Source organism: Conger conger, chromosome 11 (assembly GCF_963514075.1).
Source record: "Conger conger chromosome 11, fConCon1.1, whole genome shotgun sequence".
Classification (NCBI taxonomy): domain Eukaryota; kingdom Metazoa; phylum Chordata; class Actinopteri; order Anguilliformes; family Congridae; genus Conger; species Conger conger.
Genome location: NC_083770.1, coordinates 17,706,952 through 17,723,831, shown reverse-complemented (window position 1 = coordinate 17,723,831; position 16,880 = coordinate 17,706,952). Strand labels below are relative to the sequence as shown.

The following is a 16,880-nucleotide window of genomic DNA, read 5'->3' as shown; positions in this document are numbered from 1 at the left end:
TTCCCCTCTCCGAAACGCGAGCGCGAGGCAGACCCCTCTCCTCTCTCCGAGGTGTGGTGGTCTCCGTTTCCCCCGCTTTTAAACCCCGCTGTTTTATTCATGAGCTCCCATTGGCTGTTGTCGGCAGCGCATTCAGGCCGCCGGAAGACGGGGCGTAAATAATGGAGGATCTCCAGACACACGCGGAGGACAGGCGCGCGGGCTAGCCGCCGCTCCCCCGCTAATCCCCGCGGGCCAGGGGCCGCCGCCACGCCTGGCTGGGCGGAGAGCGCAGCGGCCCCTGTGGAAGCGCAGCGGTGCGAGGCGTTGTCCAGGGAAACCAGGAGACGTTTCTGCAGCTGGGGTGAAGGGGATTTTATCCTGACCTGAAAAAACCACTCAGAATTTCCCGACTCTAAATCACACATTTGGATTAAATGCTTGCTTAAAGCAATATTTCAGACGAATGTTAATTTTCCCGCAATATTTTAATCCGCCACGCTCCTCCAGTTTCTTCTCACTGTAAAGCACTTCAGAGTTTCTGATTGAATTTCTTTTCAAAAACAGATTGAAGCACATTAAACTAACAACAGGATGCCCAAAAATCATATACTTTCATACATATTTCACAGTATGCCTTAATCTAATATTGGACAAAACAACCGGAGAACAATAACAGCAGGCACCCTGCCTGGCTTTACCTCTCCTTCGGTCCTATATATAGCTCTTTTGTCTGAATGGTATTATAATCAGTTTAAATCTACAGATCCGCTGTGTCCGATGTAGGCTGACATCAGAACTGTGCCGTGGTGGGCCATAAAGCAGCAGGGGAAACTGATCACCCATTTAGGCAGAGCTAATTCTTCGGGGGTCATTCGATAAACCTCTTAATGAGATTCCCGGATCAATACGCCGCCGCGCCACTGCCTGAGCGCGGAGGGGCCTCCGGCGTAACCTTACGCCGAATCGAACCCCTCGGGTTAAGCAGTGCCGATGGTCTGAGCTGCAAACAACACCCCTCGGCCTTATGGCCGTCTGTCCCTCCTGCACAGACTGCAGTGTTCAGGGTGGAACCGGCTCCTCAGGACGAACGCGGGCGGGGTTTCTCTAAAAACAAACATTCCGGGACACGGGAGTTCGAAGGAATCGTTAACTCGTGTTCTCCATTTATTCACCTGTATTGATCGGAGGAGTGGAGAGATTTTGCTGTGACTGCAGGCAGGAGATGCGAGAGGGTGATGTATGGAGTGGGCCTGTGTGGTCTCTGTGATGTATGGAGTGGTCCTGTGCGGCCTCTGGGATATACGACGCCCCTGTGCTTTTCTCTGAAACTTGGCTGGGGCTTTGTGATGGTGTGTCTCTCTCCACTGTGCGTTTGTGAGCTGAAGAACTCCCAGAATGCCATCTTTTGAAGACCACTATCTCATCTCGACTGATGGCAATAGTGTGCACAACCAGGGATACTTCTATAGAAAAAAATAGAGAGAAGTGTATTTCTGTGTGTGTAAAATAGGGACAGAAGAATGAAGCACCTATTTGAGCGTGTGTGTGTGTGTGTGTGTGTGTGTGTGTGTGTGTGTGTGTGTGGTGTGTGTGTATGTGCGTGTACGTGTTTGTGTGTGTGTGTAAATGAGGGAGAGAGCAGTGGAGTACCTTTCAGCATATAATTGCGTACTCAAGTGTACATATGTTTTTGTGTGTACTTTTAGTGAAATAACCACATGATTTTAAAATATCAGTTATCCCAAACAGGAGCGATTCCGTTAATCTCCTCTTAGCTTTCCTGGCTTCTCCGGTCTCTGTGGCTCAGCAGCGAGCCTCTCACAGTAATTTCACATCAAACCCCCACGGCTCGGTAACAAGTCCTCTGCACCGGCGCTAAACTCTGCTTCATCTCGCTGCATTTAAATGCCAATTAACGCAAATGTATGCGTGGCTGGTGACGAACTGCACCGGAGAGTGCCGGACGCCTCGGAGATATGATTTGAGCCGCAGTCCTTAGGGAGAAGCTCATCCTCACCGCACCGCTGATAATTTCTCTGTGCAGCTGTCTAATTTATCAGCCACACTGTGGCAGGGACACAAAACTCCTCCCTCGCTCACCGACTAATTGGCCGTAAAAATGTCAGACGAGCGAGAAAAACCTATTTCAAAACATCCCGGTAATTAGAAGTCACAACAGCTTACACGAACGCATCCTGGTACAAAATGCTGGAAACGTGTTCTATCAAGCCCCTGCCCATTATGCAGCATAAGTGTGTCTTCTTATTCATAATGCATTATGTATGAGTCCTGATGCTTAATAAAACGCGTACCTGCATCCACATATGGCCATGCAGGCTAAAAATATTGTGATTTCCGATACGACTGCTTTTGGCCTGAAGCAGTGATATGAAGGCATATAAATAAACCGATTGGGAAAATACGAGATGTTTGAAGTCAATAAATTAGCAATAAAATCAACAGTAAATAAGAGGTCATTAAGGAACAAAAGGAACAAAATCATGGGCTGAACAAGAAAGTACATTGTACTAACAAGAAAGTGTATTTTTAAGCAAAGCTACCTTGTCACTGTTACTTGCATTCTTGGTTTTTGTTTTCTCCTCACTAATAGCAGAAGTGTGAGAGTGTGACATTAACATAAAGAATAGTTTACTGCTATTTTTGTACAACATCCGCCACCAATTTATTTATTTCCAAAAATATGCGGTATATTCAGTTCTCGGAAATTAATTCGGGAGTGTTCACAAACTCACCGGAAAAGAGCACGCCAGACTTAAAGATCGATCCCAGATGTGGCTTGAAGTTGAAGAACTTGCACACTCCACTCAGGATTCAGTTTGATCCAACTGTTGATATAACGGGAAGCTGTGGTCAAGTATCTCTGTTTTAAATATTCATTGTGTGTGATGTCCCTTACCTTGTGTGTCCAATTAAAAATAACACAATTCAGTGTAAAGGTGATGTAATGTAACAGATTTATGAAAAATATAATTATAGTCTTGATTACATAGGTCCATATACACACATACACACGCTCACACACACACACACACACGGAAACAAAAATAAACAAAGCAAGATAGCTATTCGGAGGAGGGTAGGTTTCTGTTAGAACAAATAGCCCAGCCGTACACCAAATTCTATTTATTGTGGACTTGGGAAAAAGACACAGATCTATGTAATTCCTGCTGTGGGACTTGTTGGGACATGACCTCAGTTGAAGGTGCTTGGGCATGGTGCTGGAGAGGGCTGGATGAGCAGTGGAATCAGCATCTCTGCTCACTGTGAGTCTGTTTCAGTCAATTCAGTAAAGTCATTGTCCCACATTTATGGGAAGAATACATAATTATAACTCCTCCAAGTCACTTCGTACTTTTGATTGAATTATTGCTGCATATGTTCAGAATAATGAAGAAAGCAATTCTAATCTTCACAGGAAATGTATACCGTGATGAAGCATCAACAAAGGCTGATTGCTTAAAAAAACAAAGAAAAAACAATCTAGAGTCTAACAGTCTAGAATCATCAAAATGTTTAGGAAAGTCACATAGTAGGATCAGACCGTTAGGTGCAAATTCTACCCCCCCCCCTTGTTAATAACTAATTTCACCAGAAAGTGGTGTTATTGTTCCCACTTTTATCCTGAAGCAGATGAAAAAGCTGCTGGTGGATCAGCGTGCATGTTTTTATCCTCCCGGCTGGAAGGCCTATTTTTAGCTCTCCTTTCCCCATTTGCCTGAGAAGTATGAAATGTCCAGAGGAAAATGGCAGAAGAAAAAAAGAAAGATGAAGAAAAGTTTCAGCTCCACAGATCGAGCTCGGCCGCTGGACAAGATTACCACGGGGACGGCGGGGTGGCATGGCAACAGCTTGATTGACAAGCTTAGAAATGTGCTTTATTGATGATGTGGTAAAAGGAAATGGCTGAAGCTTTTGTGTCAGGAACATTGGTCTGAAATAACGTTTGAAACAGTGGCAACCATAGTGACCATAGCTGAAGTGTCTATAGCTGCCTCTCCAATATAAGCTCTCATAAGTAACTTATACATAACAGGATACACTTCTTGAAAAATCTTCCATTCCATAGTACATGTCATCAGAAAAAAAGAGTACAAAAAGCTTAAAAAAAGATTTAAAAAAAGATTTTGAGGCTCAGTGCTCAAACATGAAATCAGTTAAATAACATGTGTGTGTTTGTGTGAGTGTGTGTGTGTGTGTGTGTGAGAGAGAGAGAGTGTGTGAGTGTGTGCTTGTGTACCTGTGTGTGTGTGTGTGCATGTGCGTGCGTGCGTGCGTGTGTAATTCAGAGATCCTCAGTAATCCTGACTGACAGTACCCTCTCTCTGGAGCATGGACCAGATGAAGAGATATCTGAGTCTGAGCTCGACTGACAGCTGTCCGTCAGTGGAGAAGTGCAGCTGCCGACATGGCTGATGCTCCAGCAGTGGCCTTCCACTCGGTGAACGGCGGTAATGGTGATTCTGTAAAGGGCTGTGTGTTCTCAAGGGTAAGTAAGGTTCTGTAAAGGGTTGCTTGCTCTCGAGGGTAACCGTGGTTCTGTAAAGGGCTGAGTGTTCTCGAGGGTAACCGTGGTTCTGTAAAGGGCTGAGTGTTCTCGAGGGTAACCGTGGTTCTGTAAAGGGCTGTGTGCTCTCGAGGGTAACCGTGGTTCTGTAAAGGGCTTAGTGTTCTCGAGGGTAACCGTGGTTCTGTAAAGGGCTGCATGCTCTCGATTTCACTGGAGGGGCAGTGAAGAGCTGGATACAGCTGCTGTGACCTGATATAAAAGCTTGAAGGTGCGTGTGGCCTGGACAGTAATGCAGCTCATCTGTTATCTGTGCTACTTGCATCGCCTGCAATATTTGTCTGTTTGGAAACTAAGCAGATTTGTGCTTAGTTTCTAATATAATATAATCTAAAAGCTCATCTAATCTTTTCAAATAAGATAAGAAAATCCACTCACAAACCCTGCTATGCTATTGGGAGTCAGTGACATCAGGGAGTGTGGCTACCCTGTTAAGACCCACTAGCTAATTACCATAAAAAATAAATTAGTCAAATCAAATAATAATAAAATGTGGAAACTGACAGCAGAAGTCAATGAGACAATGAGACAAATAATTGAATTCTACATGATTAAACTGCATCATTTGGAAACCAGGAGCCGACATTGCCTTTGGTGAGGAGGAGGCATTTTATTGTATTGTATGCACTTGCACATGAATGTGTGTGCACCCGTGTGTGTGTGGGTGTGCATGTCATACACTGTTAGTCCCTTTGCCATGAACTAGCCACGTTTGGCCTGTAGGCGCAGTTAAGGCATAATCATTTGCCAGTGTGATTAATGGAGACATGCAGACCAGACCAGTGCTGGAGCTTACAGCTGTGTGTGTGTCTGTGTATAAGTGTGTGTTTGTGTATTTGTGTGTGCGTGCATGTGTGTATGTGTGTGTGTGTGCGTGTGCGTGTGTGTGTGTGGGTGTCTCTGTGTATGTATGTGCATATGTGTATGCGTATGTGTGTCTGTGTGTCTCTCTGTGTGTGTATGTATGCATGTGTGTGTGTGTGTGTGTGTATGTATGTGTGTGTGTCTTTGTGTATGTCATGTATGTATGTGTGTGTGTATGTATGTGTGTGTGTGTGTGTGTGTATGTGTGTGTGTGTCTCTGTGTATGTATTTGTGTGTGGGTGTGTGTGTCTCTGTGTATGCATATATGTGTGTGTGTGTGTGTGTGTGTATGCATGTGTGTGTGTGTGTGTATGTATGCATGTGTGTGTGTGTGTGTATGTATGCATGTGTGTGTGTATGTATATGTGTGTGTGTGTGTGTCTCTGTGTGTGACCCCGTCCCTCTCCTCAGACAGATCCAGTGCCCTTCCACTCTCCCCTCTCAGCTCTCTCACTGGCGTCCTCCTCCCCTGCCCCCGGGCGTCTCATTCAGCCACGTGTCCGGGGCGGACATTACAGGGGGAGAAAAAACACATTTAAAAACACGCCGGGGGGCCAGCAAGCCGAGCGTTTGTTTCTGAGCGTGGCGCTCTGTTCAGTGAGCTGAAAAATGAGCACAAACAAACAAACAAAGCAAAAGGGCAAAGCGGTGGGCAGACAAAACAAGCGGGCGGAGATGCTATTCTCGGGACTGTCATGGAAGAAAGCTACGGACAGGCCGCAAGTTTCTGTGGATGTTCTGTCTCCACTGGAGGTCGTTATTCAGCGGTGCTAGAGTTACCAAATACCAGAGCATATCAAATACCAGATTAGCTAGAGTCTAGCCCAGCCGCTAGACTGACCTAATGATGGTACTGTAGTTTGACTCATACACCATGCAGGGGACACTGTGACATGCACCATGATCCTTTTCAACACATGGTATTTGTTCATGTGCTGTTCTAACATGTTAGTCTCCAACACATCCCTGAGTGACATGTGAAAAAATGACTACGCTGTGACCGTTCTGTCAGTGAAGAGCAGACGTCAGGTGAGCAGGTTTGGAGCCATCTCTCCGAGTGTCATCCTCATCTGGGAGGCACAGTAACCACACTGGTCATGTGTCCCTCAGCCTGTCCAGACAGAACTGAGATAAGGTAACACAACAAAACATCTGTGCCAACACACCGTTTCATCCCATCTCCCGTTCATCTACAGACACAGCAGCAGTCTGTGAATGCTTATACCAGCTGGAATCACGGTCATCTACAGACACAGGTGCAGTCTGTGAATACGTATCACAGCTGGAATCACAGTCATCTACAGACACATTACATTACATTACATTACATTACATTATTGGCATTTGGCAGATGCTCTTATCCAGAGCGACGTACAGACTAAGCAGGAGACAATCCTCCCCTGGAGCAATGCAGGTGCAGTCTGTGAATGCTTATACCAGCTGGAATCACAGTCATCTACAGACACATTACATTACATTACATTACATTACATTATTGGCATTTGGCAGATGCTCTTATCCAGAGCGACGTACAGACTAAGCAGGAGACAATCCTCCCCTGGAGCAATGCAGGTGCAGTCTGTGAATGCTTATACCAGCTGGAATCACAGTCATCTACAGACACATTACATTACATTACATTACATTACATTATTGGCATTTGGCAGATGCTCTTATCCAGAGCGACGTACAGACTAAGCAGGAGACAATCCTCCCCTGGAGCAATGCAGGTGCAGTCTGTGAATGCTTATACCAGCTGGAATCACAGTCATCTACAGACACAGGTGTCGTGTGTGAATGCGTATGACAGCTGACATCACAGTCATCTACAGACACAGGTGCAGTATCAGAGCAGATGTTGGAAAAGGAGTAGAATAGAACACATCCTGTCGGAAAAGCTGGGAATTTTAGGCCAGCGTTCCCAGACAATGCGGTGTCCTCATTAAACCCCACCGCTGTGTCTCTCCCGCTCTGCAGGAGCGAACCGGATCTGGGATGATGTCATCCCCCAGAGGGCACGCGTGATATATGAGGTCTACAGGAGGGTGGAGAGCTGGGGTCACTCTGACAGTTACACGCTCGCGGTCCTGTTTATGGACGTGGGAGGCTCAGGGTAACATAACACATCCAACAGAATGAATGAATTAGCTGTGCTTCTGAATAGGACCTCTGCAGGCTTGATACAAAGGTCCATGGTAAAGCTTCATGTTTGAGAATGCGTGATTGTCCTGCCCTCTGCTGGTAAACTGTAGAACTGCAGAAAAAAATGTCAGCACTTTCATACTGTAAAATGTATTAATCTATTCTGCTGATGTTTTACAGATTATCCAGGTGAACATACAATAAAGTTCGATAAACACCAGAACACATGCAACAGGAATTGACAGTAGAATAATGAAAACAATGCATACTTGTAAAAAAAAGTAAGCTATATATTTGAGTGCCATAGTAAAAATGAAATGTATATTAATTGGTAGTCCATACTATAAAGAGCTACCACATTACTACCAGTTCTAAGATGACCTTTTCTATGGTATTTTATTTAAGAATGTTCTTGGCTTGAGTTTATAATTTAAAATTATTTTAGATGAGTATTGAGCCCATAAATTCAGTCCATTTACTTGTAAGAGAACATCCACGGTTTTTATTTCAGTATTACACCTGAAATGTAATGGATGCTAAAATATTTCCATCACATTATATGTAGTCAAGTAAACTTGTGAATTCCAAATTACAGATCCATATTCAGCAGAATTAAAGTGTTCAGTTGAATTTGCTGTTGTTCAAAGTAGAGGTAAGCACTGGTTGCATTATGAAAAAGCATTTATTTATGTATTATTTACAAATGGTCTAACATGACTTACAGGATACAAAATGAGCGCTTTTCAGCACATCTTTGTACAGAAAGTAGCATGGGTTAGATTGACAATCACCCACAAATTCAAACTCTTATCAATCTCCAGGCCCGTCCATACACCTGCTTCAGTCAGCCCACATTCCAGTGTACCCCTTGATTAGCAGAACGACAAATTGCAGTTTATAGGAGAAAAACGAAACCTGCAGTTGAATAACGCAGAACCCTCACAGGTTTAAGTTAGGAGGAGAACAGTCTATCACAGTTCATTAGTGTTCACTTCAAATTCAAGAATAATGTCTGGCGCAATTGATTTGGCATTATTTGTGATATCTGGCTATTCATTCATTTATTTGGATGCCAGAAAAAACTGTATTTAAGTACTCCAGAGTAGTTTGCATTGAGAGGAGTTTTTTTGGCTTTTATGGCTTAGCATGGCATAGCTACTATTATGTAAATTGACTTGTTGATATTGTGCCAAACCTCTTTAAAAACCATTGAGACCTGTATTAGAAAAGATGCAGCAATCATGGACCTCAATTTTGCATTTTACATGTTTATTCTATTTTAATAATATCGTGCTTCCTGTAGAATGCCTTAGCTTATACAAAATGTATTTTACTAATGGATATTTATCCATTTATCCATTATCCATTTATCCCCGTCGGCCTCTCTGTGCGGAATTTGCATGTTCTCCCCGTGTTTGCGTGGGTTTTCTCCGGGTACTCCGGTTTCCTCCCACAGTCCAAAGACATGCAGGTTAGGCTGATTGGAGAGTCTAAATTGCCCGTAGGTATGAGTGTGTGAGTGAATGGTGTGTGTGCCCTGCGATGGACTGGCGACCTGTCCAGGGTGTATTCCTGCCTTTTGCCCAATGTATGCTGGGATAGGTTCCAGCCCCCCCTGCGACCCTGTTCAGGATAAGCGGGTTAGGATAATGAATGAATGAATTCGTAATAACTCCCGTTTTGTGTTTTACAGCAAATATTTTTTGTTATTCACCGTTTGACCAGCAGATGCCACTATTACAACAGAAACAAACACCTGCACTCTCTTCAGCGATGCACAACATAGCCAGCAACTGACAAGGTTATGAGTCAATTTGCTGTATATCTTAATAACAGCAACACAGCTTGCTTTTATACCTCGGTATACATGTCTAGAAGTCAAATTAATGCGCTTTCAGTCCACAAGAGAGATCTTTTGTTTAGGTACAAAAACGGAATTTGTGAGACGGTGGGCTGCCGAGACTGTGATAGGAAGTTGCCTTTGATTAAGCTGTTCGACCTTGCCACACAGGACTTAATCTTGTTCTCACTTAATTGAGCTCTTGAGGTTATGCGCCGATAAACAAAAGCCAAGGCGAGACAGCCTACTTCTGACAAACCAAACCTGGAGTGTGTACAGTGCGTTAAGAATCATGCTTCCGTGTCAAGGGAACAGAAAAAGCCAACCAAAAGAGCAGAAATTACAGCTCCCAGCAGCACATTCAGGCACTCCCAGTTAAAGACCGCAGCTTCAGTGGTCGTAAATAAGTGTGACGGCGCTAATGCTTAATTAAATTACATAAATCGTGTTTACGGCAGCGGTTACGGGGAGGCATTTTCCAAGTTGCTGATGGATGGAGAGGCAGCACAGGGCACTCTTAAGACACAAAGCAAAGAACGCATCATGCAGCGAAGTAGCCGACCGCTGAGCTACGGGTCTTGTTTATGTATTTATTCGGCTGACACCTTTAAATAAGGTTGATTACAAATAATAATAAATTAGATGTCCCCATTTAGTAGATGTCCGCCGTAGAACTAGTTTAACACCAGAGACTTGCTTACACCAAATCCATGCACCATATCCACTGAATTATAAACTCGTAGCAGCCCTATAGGCTGTTCAACAATGCAGCTGGTTATTACGTGAGAAATCAGCAGTTATTTCACGGCAGATAAGAAAAGGATGCTCCCGTGTGTAATAAAAAGTGCAGTCTTTAGAGGACAAGCACAGAGTAAGGGATTAGGCCTGTACTAATGAATCACCAGCTTCGCGGAAAGCCCTGAATCCGTTGAGGAGAGGGAAGCGGCCATGTTTCATTCATATTGCCATGACCTTATTTATCGAGCTTATAGTGCTTATATTGCTTCTCGCGGGTCCATATGAGAAGCAACTCTTCAACAGCATATATTTCACACCTCATCAATTTATACAGCTGGATATGTGCTGAATAATTTTGGGTTAGGTATGGTCAAGAGTGCAATAGCAGGGCCTCACCTGAGACTTGAACATGCCTATTTCTCAGTTACTATCCAAGTCAATATTGATATCAGTCATTCAAAATGCTTCCTGTCTTTTATTGGATTTCATAACACAGCAACACGCATTGAATGTTCAGAATTGCTCAAAAATAGCAATTCAATAAAAAGAGGACGTGATGTTTTCATTGGGTACATGTTTTGTCTTATACCTAAGAATAACTATTTAGAAAAACAGTATATATTATTATTGAGATGCGATTTACCCATTACTTAACAGTACCATTACTCAAAACATTACAGGCAAAACAGGTATTATATCGAGACATTTCAAGATTTCATGTGACTCAGGATAGCCAGCACCCTGGAACTACTGTATATGAATCTTATGTATATGAGACATCATATATATGTATATATACAGTATGTACACTCACTCAGTACTTTATTAGGAACACCTGTACAACTACTTTTTCATGCTAATATCTCATCAGCCAAATGTGTGGCAAAACAAAAAGCATCAAGTGAGCAGCAGTTCTGAGGGTAGAAATGCCTTGTTAATGAGAGAGGTCCGAGGAGAATGGCCAGACTGGTCAAAGCTGACAGGAAGGTGACAGTAATGCAAATAACCACACATTATGCATCTGCAGCAGAAGACTAAGTCTAAAGAATAAGTCTAATAAATACCTCATAAAGTGCTCACTGAGTATAAATCTTGTACACAGTGGATGGGCATATATAGTAGACATTCACATTAGGCTGTTTGAAATGTACAGATCCACACAAATCCGATGAAGCTCAGACACTAAATCACTATCATACAGAGATAGAGATGATAGGCTGAGCACTGTCACTGAAGCACTGTAAATGGTATTGTTGTCTGCATTTCTAAGCCATTTCAAGAATACATAACGACTACTGAAGATGTATCATAAAGGCCGGGGATTCATAAATAATAAGAATCCTGTGTTTTAATAATGACCAGGGGCGCCTAGGTTTCACCGTGAGAATCAATACGTTTCATGTGGATAAATGAGAAGATATTTGTGCACATTTTAATAAAAGAAAATCAATTCACACTTGGCCAATCAGAGCCTGGAAACAGACATGCAACCAGGAGCTCATGATAGTGTGTCCACTGACCTTGTCCGTGTCCGTGGGATTAGCTACTGTGTGTTTCAGTATGGTGGGGGCTTTCATAATGGAAGGAGAGAGCCAATAAGAAATCACAGAACATTAGAACAACAGTTCTGTGGAACCACAGAACAATAGAATAACAGAAGTTGGGAACCACAAAAAAATTGAACAACGGAATTGTGGAACCACATAAAAATAGAAGAGAACCGTGGAACCACAGAACATTTGAACAACAGTACTCTTGAACCACAGAATAGAACATAATCAAAACTCCCACATGACACACAATGGCATTACTGCAAAATGAGAACCAGAACCAGAGACTGTTACATCATTTTTCATGATTTTTAACTTAAAATCCATCCATAATTTAAAATATTGTAGTACCTCTTGCACTGTATGTTTTCTCTTCTTTAAAACAGAAAGAGAGAGGAGGTGAGAGAGGGAGATAGAGAGATGCTTAACCCCTTGGATCGGTGAGGGTCTATTTGCAGTCATTCCTTTTTTAAGCCCTCAATTGTCAATCACTATGGTAACAGAATATACAGTTTGAAAGTGTTAAAACACACAATTCTATCTATATAACCTATTTTAAGATGCCATTGTGTTAGCGACAACACTTCCATATTTTATGCACGTGGGTGATAAAACAAGTGTGGGGGGACCTCACCTTCTCTGCAGAAGGTGAGGTAATCCACATACTACAGGAAATAAGGTAATGTCAGTGTCCTTTTCATGACCAGTGTCCAGCAGACTAAATGCATAATAGCGTCTTATTCTAAAAATGTGCTAAATTAGAGAAATGTTGATAGAATGTCCATTGCTTACTTAAAGTTTCTCTGGAGGAATTATCATTGTTGTCCATTTCGCCATTGTACACTTCTACAAAAGTACTTGTACATAGAAATGCTATTATCTATATTTTGTATAGGCTCTCTTGAACACAATGAGCCCAAGTACAATCTCTGAACAGTATTTGCAATTTAGTTGTTACCCCCAACTGTGTGTAAGAAAATTCTGTATAACTTCAGCTCATCAAGGAACTGACTACGAGCATGTTATTGAAGTGACGCCTAAAAAACATTTTAGCTAATGACATTATGTTTCCAAAGGTGTATAATTTGTTAGGCCTGTATAAAACAACACAGCATTATTTCGACTGTGTAATGAAACTGTAGCATTTTCAATACATATGCAGAGTCTGTTGCGCTTCGGCAAAAACAGTTCTTGAGATTTTATGCCAAAAAGGGTTGAGGTTTTAAAACAAAAAATGCCTATGTTTAAACAGAGGATTTTCTTTGGAGGTGTTCCAAGGAATCTCTCGTCTGAGTGAATATTTCTGAGGAAGACAGTGAAAACACTGCTGACAACACAATAGAGGGCATTTTCAGTAACATGACCAAATTTTATATGGGCGAGCATCTAAATACATTGTCAAAATATTTTATTATTATTCAGCATGCTTATAAATACGAGCCAGCCTGCTTTTGAATAATAAATAGCATGTGAAATGATGGAATGTGTTTGACTTGTTGATGGGGGTTGGGTATTTGACAAAAAACTTCAATCAATGGACCTCAATGAATATATTAGTATACAAGATGGCAATATTGTGATTATTGTACTTACGTTTGATCTTCTCATCCTGTTGCTGTCTGAGGAGAGCTGCAATGAAAAAAGGTTTGGGGTGAGTGCAAACACTTTTTTTTCAGGATAAAAAGTGATGTATAGTTTAATAAGCAAAATGTCTCTTTTTGCTTACTCATACGACCCATAATATAATTTAGTTTCCATGTGCACTTTTGGAGTCTCCAAATGTTCCTTTTGGAAAACTGCCGAAACATAGATTAGAAAAAACAATGCAGAATGCTCATTTTTGGTGATATTGACCTCAAATTTGAAAGGGGATTTTGTCCAGTGTTGTAACTTGGCTCCATGGTATTTCTACAATGACAAGCCACAGCTAAAATACTCTGTATCCAGTTAAAATCTTTTCAGTGAGAAAAAAAACTTCCGCTTTCACTGTGTTTGCACTTGTAAATCGCTTTGGAATAAAAGCGTCTGCCAAATGACTAAAATGTAAAATGTAAAATGTTTGAGCTTCTGTAATTTATTTCGGTAATATTCTGAGTAATTCTGCAATTCTTGGAAAACAAACCCAAAAGGGCTATCTTTCAGAAGAAACCAGGATTATGCCTGTAGTCAAAACGGTTCAATAGTACTACTTTAATTTGGGTATATCATTTTTAAGCTTGTGTCAAGAAAAGGGGCGATACTTAAGGGATTAATGTATATGGCTGTGTTTCACCACTGTAGACAAACAGCTGAAATCAGCCTTGCTTTTTTTGAGATTCAAGAATATCATTTTGCAACCCATAATAATAAAGACGTGAAAACGGCAATGAAAATTTGCTTCTACTGCTCTTGTTAACGGCTCTGAGGTCTGTCATTACCTTGGAAATACAGACACAGAAACACTTAAGTACCCACTGAATGGTGATTTGCAGCCTTGCTGGAGTTACGTGTCAGATCTATCGTGTGTATGTATGTGTAAGAGAGCGTGTTTGTGTGCGAGTTGCGCTGGAATGTGTGTGTGTGTCCATGTTTCTGCGAGTATATGTGTGAGGGGTACCTGAGCTTCACACAGGGCTACAGACACCACACAGCCGTCGTCTCTCCTCTGGGCCTGCGCTCAGCCTCAGCTTGCATTAAATGTTCATTTTCCTGCTGAAAACTTTTTATCGTCTTGACTTTTTTTCACGGTTTTATCTCACGGTGTTTTGCTGGATAATACTTACGGATGTCAGTCGTTAGAATGTTTTGTTGTTGCCAAAAACAGTGAGATAAATTGTGATTGGACGGCATTCACCGGATCGCTTGCCAAAACTGGTACACACCCGTCTCCTACCCTCGAGAAGATAATGTAATTTCCGCAGAGGAAAACGTTTTCACTTTCCATTTTGTCCCGGTAAATACAATCGTCTGATGGATTGATCACGAATTTAAGCGGATGCAGTTTCACCGTCGTTGCCTTTGCTGGAACCATTTCTGTAGATTACCGCTCTGATTGCGTTTCAATTTTTAATAGAGGGCACCCGTTCTGCGGAGAGTTTTTTTTTTTTTTTAACAGAGATCGTATGGTGCGTTTCCTGCCATTAGTTGCACTCAAAAAGACAAATTGGGTGCATTACAAACAGCCTAATGTTCATTTATTATTCCTATAATGAAGTGGTTTGCGTTTGTGCAAAAGTGAAATTTATTGTGCAGTACAACCCAGTGTAGGCTACTGCAAATTATACGTTTCTGCATAACCTAAGGCTACCACATAAGTCATTTTTCTGACACCTCTCAGTTATTCATATGCACTTCTGATGCAAGAGCATAAACACATGTACAGTATGTTGCCTTATCTCTTACCATATGCCATCTCCACCCTTGACTCTTTCTCTTCTATTGCAGTACAGCGTGCAAAAAAAAAAAAGTTCAGAATCTGGAAAATATAGTAAACAAGGTAGAGTACTTGGCTCTCTCTCCCTGTTTGTGTGTTTGTGTGTGTGCGTCTGCATGTTTCTGTAAGTATTTTTGTGTGGGGTGCCTGAGCAGGCCTTTCCACAGGCGTATATACTGGGGTCATTGGAAACTCTCAAATGATGGTCAAAAAATGTCCTCAAGACCTGCCCTTTGAGGAACTCCACAGAAATAACATGCCAGGTGACTGCCAGGGAGAGAGGACACACAAATGATGCTGCAATAACGGGAGGGCGCTACATTTCCTACTGGTCATTCCATATTGTGGGAGAAAATAGATTCAAATAAGCATTTGTTAAGAAAATGGAAATGACACACTCTGTAAATACCATTGTTTAGTCATCACGTGGGTCCTCATACTGTCCTATTATAATAGTCTCCTGCACTCTACAGTATGCCACTGGGTGTCACTGTGGCTGCATCTAAATCCTCGAGCCCGGCACTGTGCATTGGAAAGGTCCTTATCCAATAAGAGGAGCCTCTGTTTCCTCAAGTACGCTTGTCATTGTAACGGAGCCCGATACGACACATGAACAGACAACGTTGGGGACACGTAAGGAATGCAGAGATTGAACCGCGGAGTTCATCTAACCCCCCGGAACCCGCTCTCACTGAATGCAAACACGAGTGGGAGTGTGTGTGTGTGTGTGTGTGTGTGTGTGTTTGTGTGAGTATGAGTGTGTGAGTGAGTGAGTGTGTGTGTGCATGTGCGTGTGAGTGTGTGAGTGTGTGAGTGAGTGAGTGTGTGAGTGAGTGTGTGTGTGCGTGCGTGTGTGAGTGTGTGAGTGTGTGTGCGTGCGTGCGTGCGTGCGTGCGTGCGTGCGTGCGTGAGTGAGTGTGAGTGTGAGTGTGTGAGTGTGTGTGTGCGTGCGTGCGTGCGTGCGTGCATGAGTGTGGGTGTGAGTGTGTTTGTGTGAGTATGAGTGTGTGAGTATGAGTATGTGAGTGTGTGAGTGAGTGAGTGTGTGAGTGAGTGTGTGTGTGCGTGCGTGGTGCGTGCGTGTGTGTGTGAGTGTGAGTGTGAGTGTGTGAGTGTGTGTGTGCGTGCGTGTGTGTGTGAGTGTGAGTGTGAGTGTGTGTGTGTGAGTGTGAGTGTGAGTGTGTGAGTGTGTGTGTGCGTGCGTGCGTGCATGCATGAGTGTGGGTGTGAGTGTGAGTGTGTGTGTGTTTGTGTGAGTATGAGTATGTGAGTGTGTGAGTGTGTGAGTGAGTGAGTGTGTGTGTGCGTGCGTGGTGCCTGCGTGTGTGTGTGTGAGTGTGCGTGCGTGCGTGCGTGCGTGCATGAGTGTGGGTGTGAGTGTGTTTGTGTGAGTATGAGTGTGTGAGTATGAGTATGTGAGTGTGTGAGTGAGTGAGTGAGTGAGTGAGTGTGTGTGTGCGTGCGTGGTGCGTGCGTGTGTGTGTGAGTGTGAGTGTGTGAGTGTGTGTGAGTGTGTGTGCGTGCATGAGTGTGGGTGTGAGTGTGTTTGTGTGAGTATGAGTGTGTGAGTATGAGTATGTGAGTGTGTGAGTGAGTGCGTGTGTGTGTGAGTGTGAGTGTGAGTGTGTGTGTGTGAGTGTGAGTGTGTGTGTGCATGCGTGCGTGAGTGTGTGTGTGAGTGTGAGTGTGAGTGTGTTTGTGTGAGTATGAGTGTGTGAGTATGAGTATGTGAGTGTGTGAGTGAGTGTGTGTGTGCGTGCGTGGTGC

The 16,880-nt window shown here is 42.9% G+C and overlaps 1 long non-coding RNA gene across 1 annotated transcript; it reads right to left on the bottom strand.

The window, feature by feature from the left end:
* Positions 1-12,583: 12,583 nt before the first annotated feature.
* LOC133140103 (uncharacterized) lies at positions 12,584-14,437 on the bottom strand. The gene is made up of 3 exons (XR_009709988.1): positions 14,298-14,437; positions 13,295-13,330; positions 12,584-13,004 (listed from the first exon to the last, which is right to left on the bottom strand). It is a non-coding gene; the product is annotated as an uncharacterized LOC133140103 (long non-coding RNA).
* Between the last annotated feature and the right edge of the window lie 2,443 nt (positions 14,438-16,880).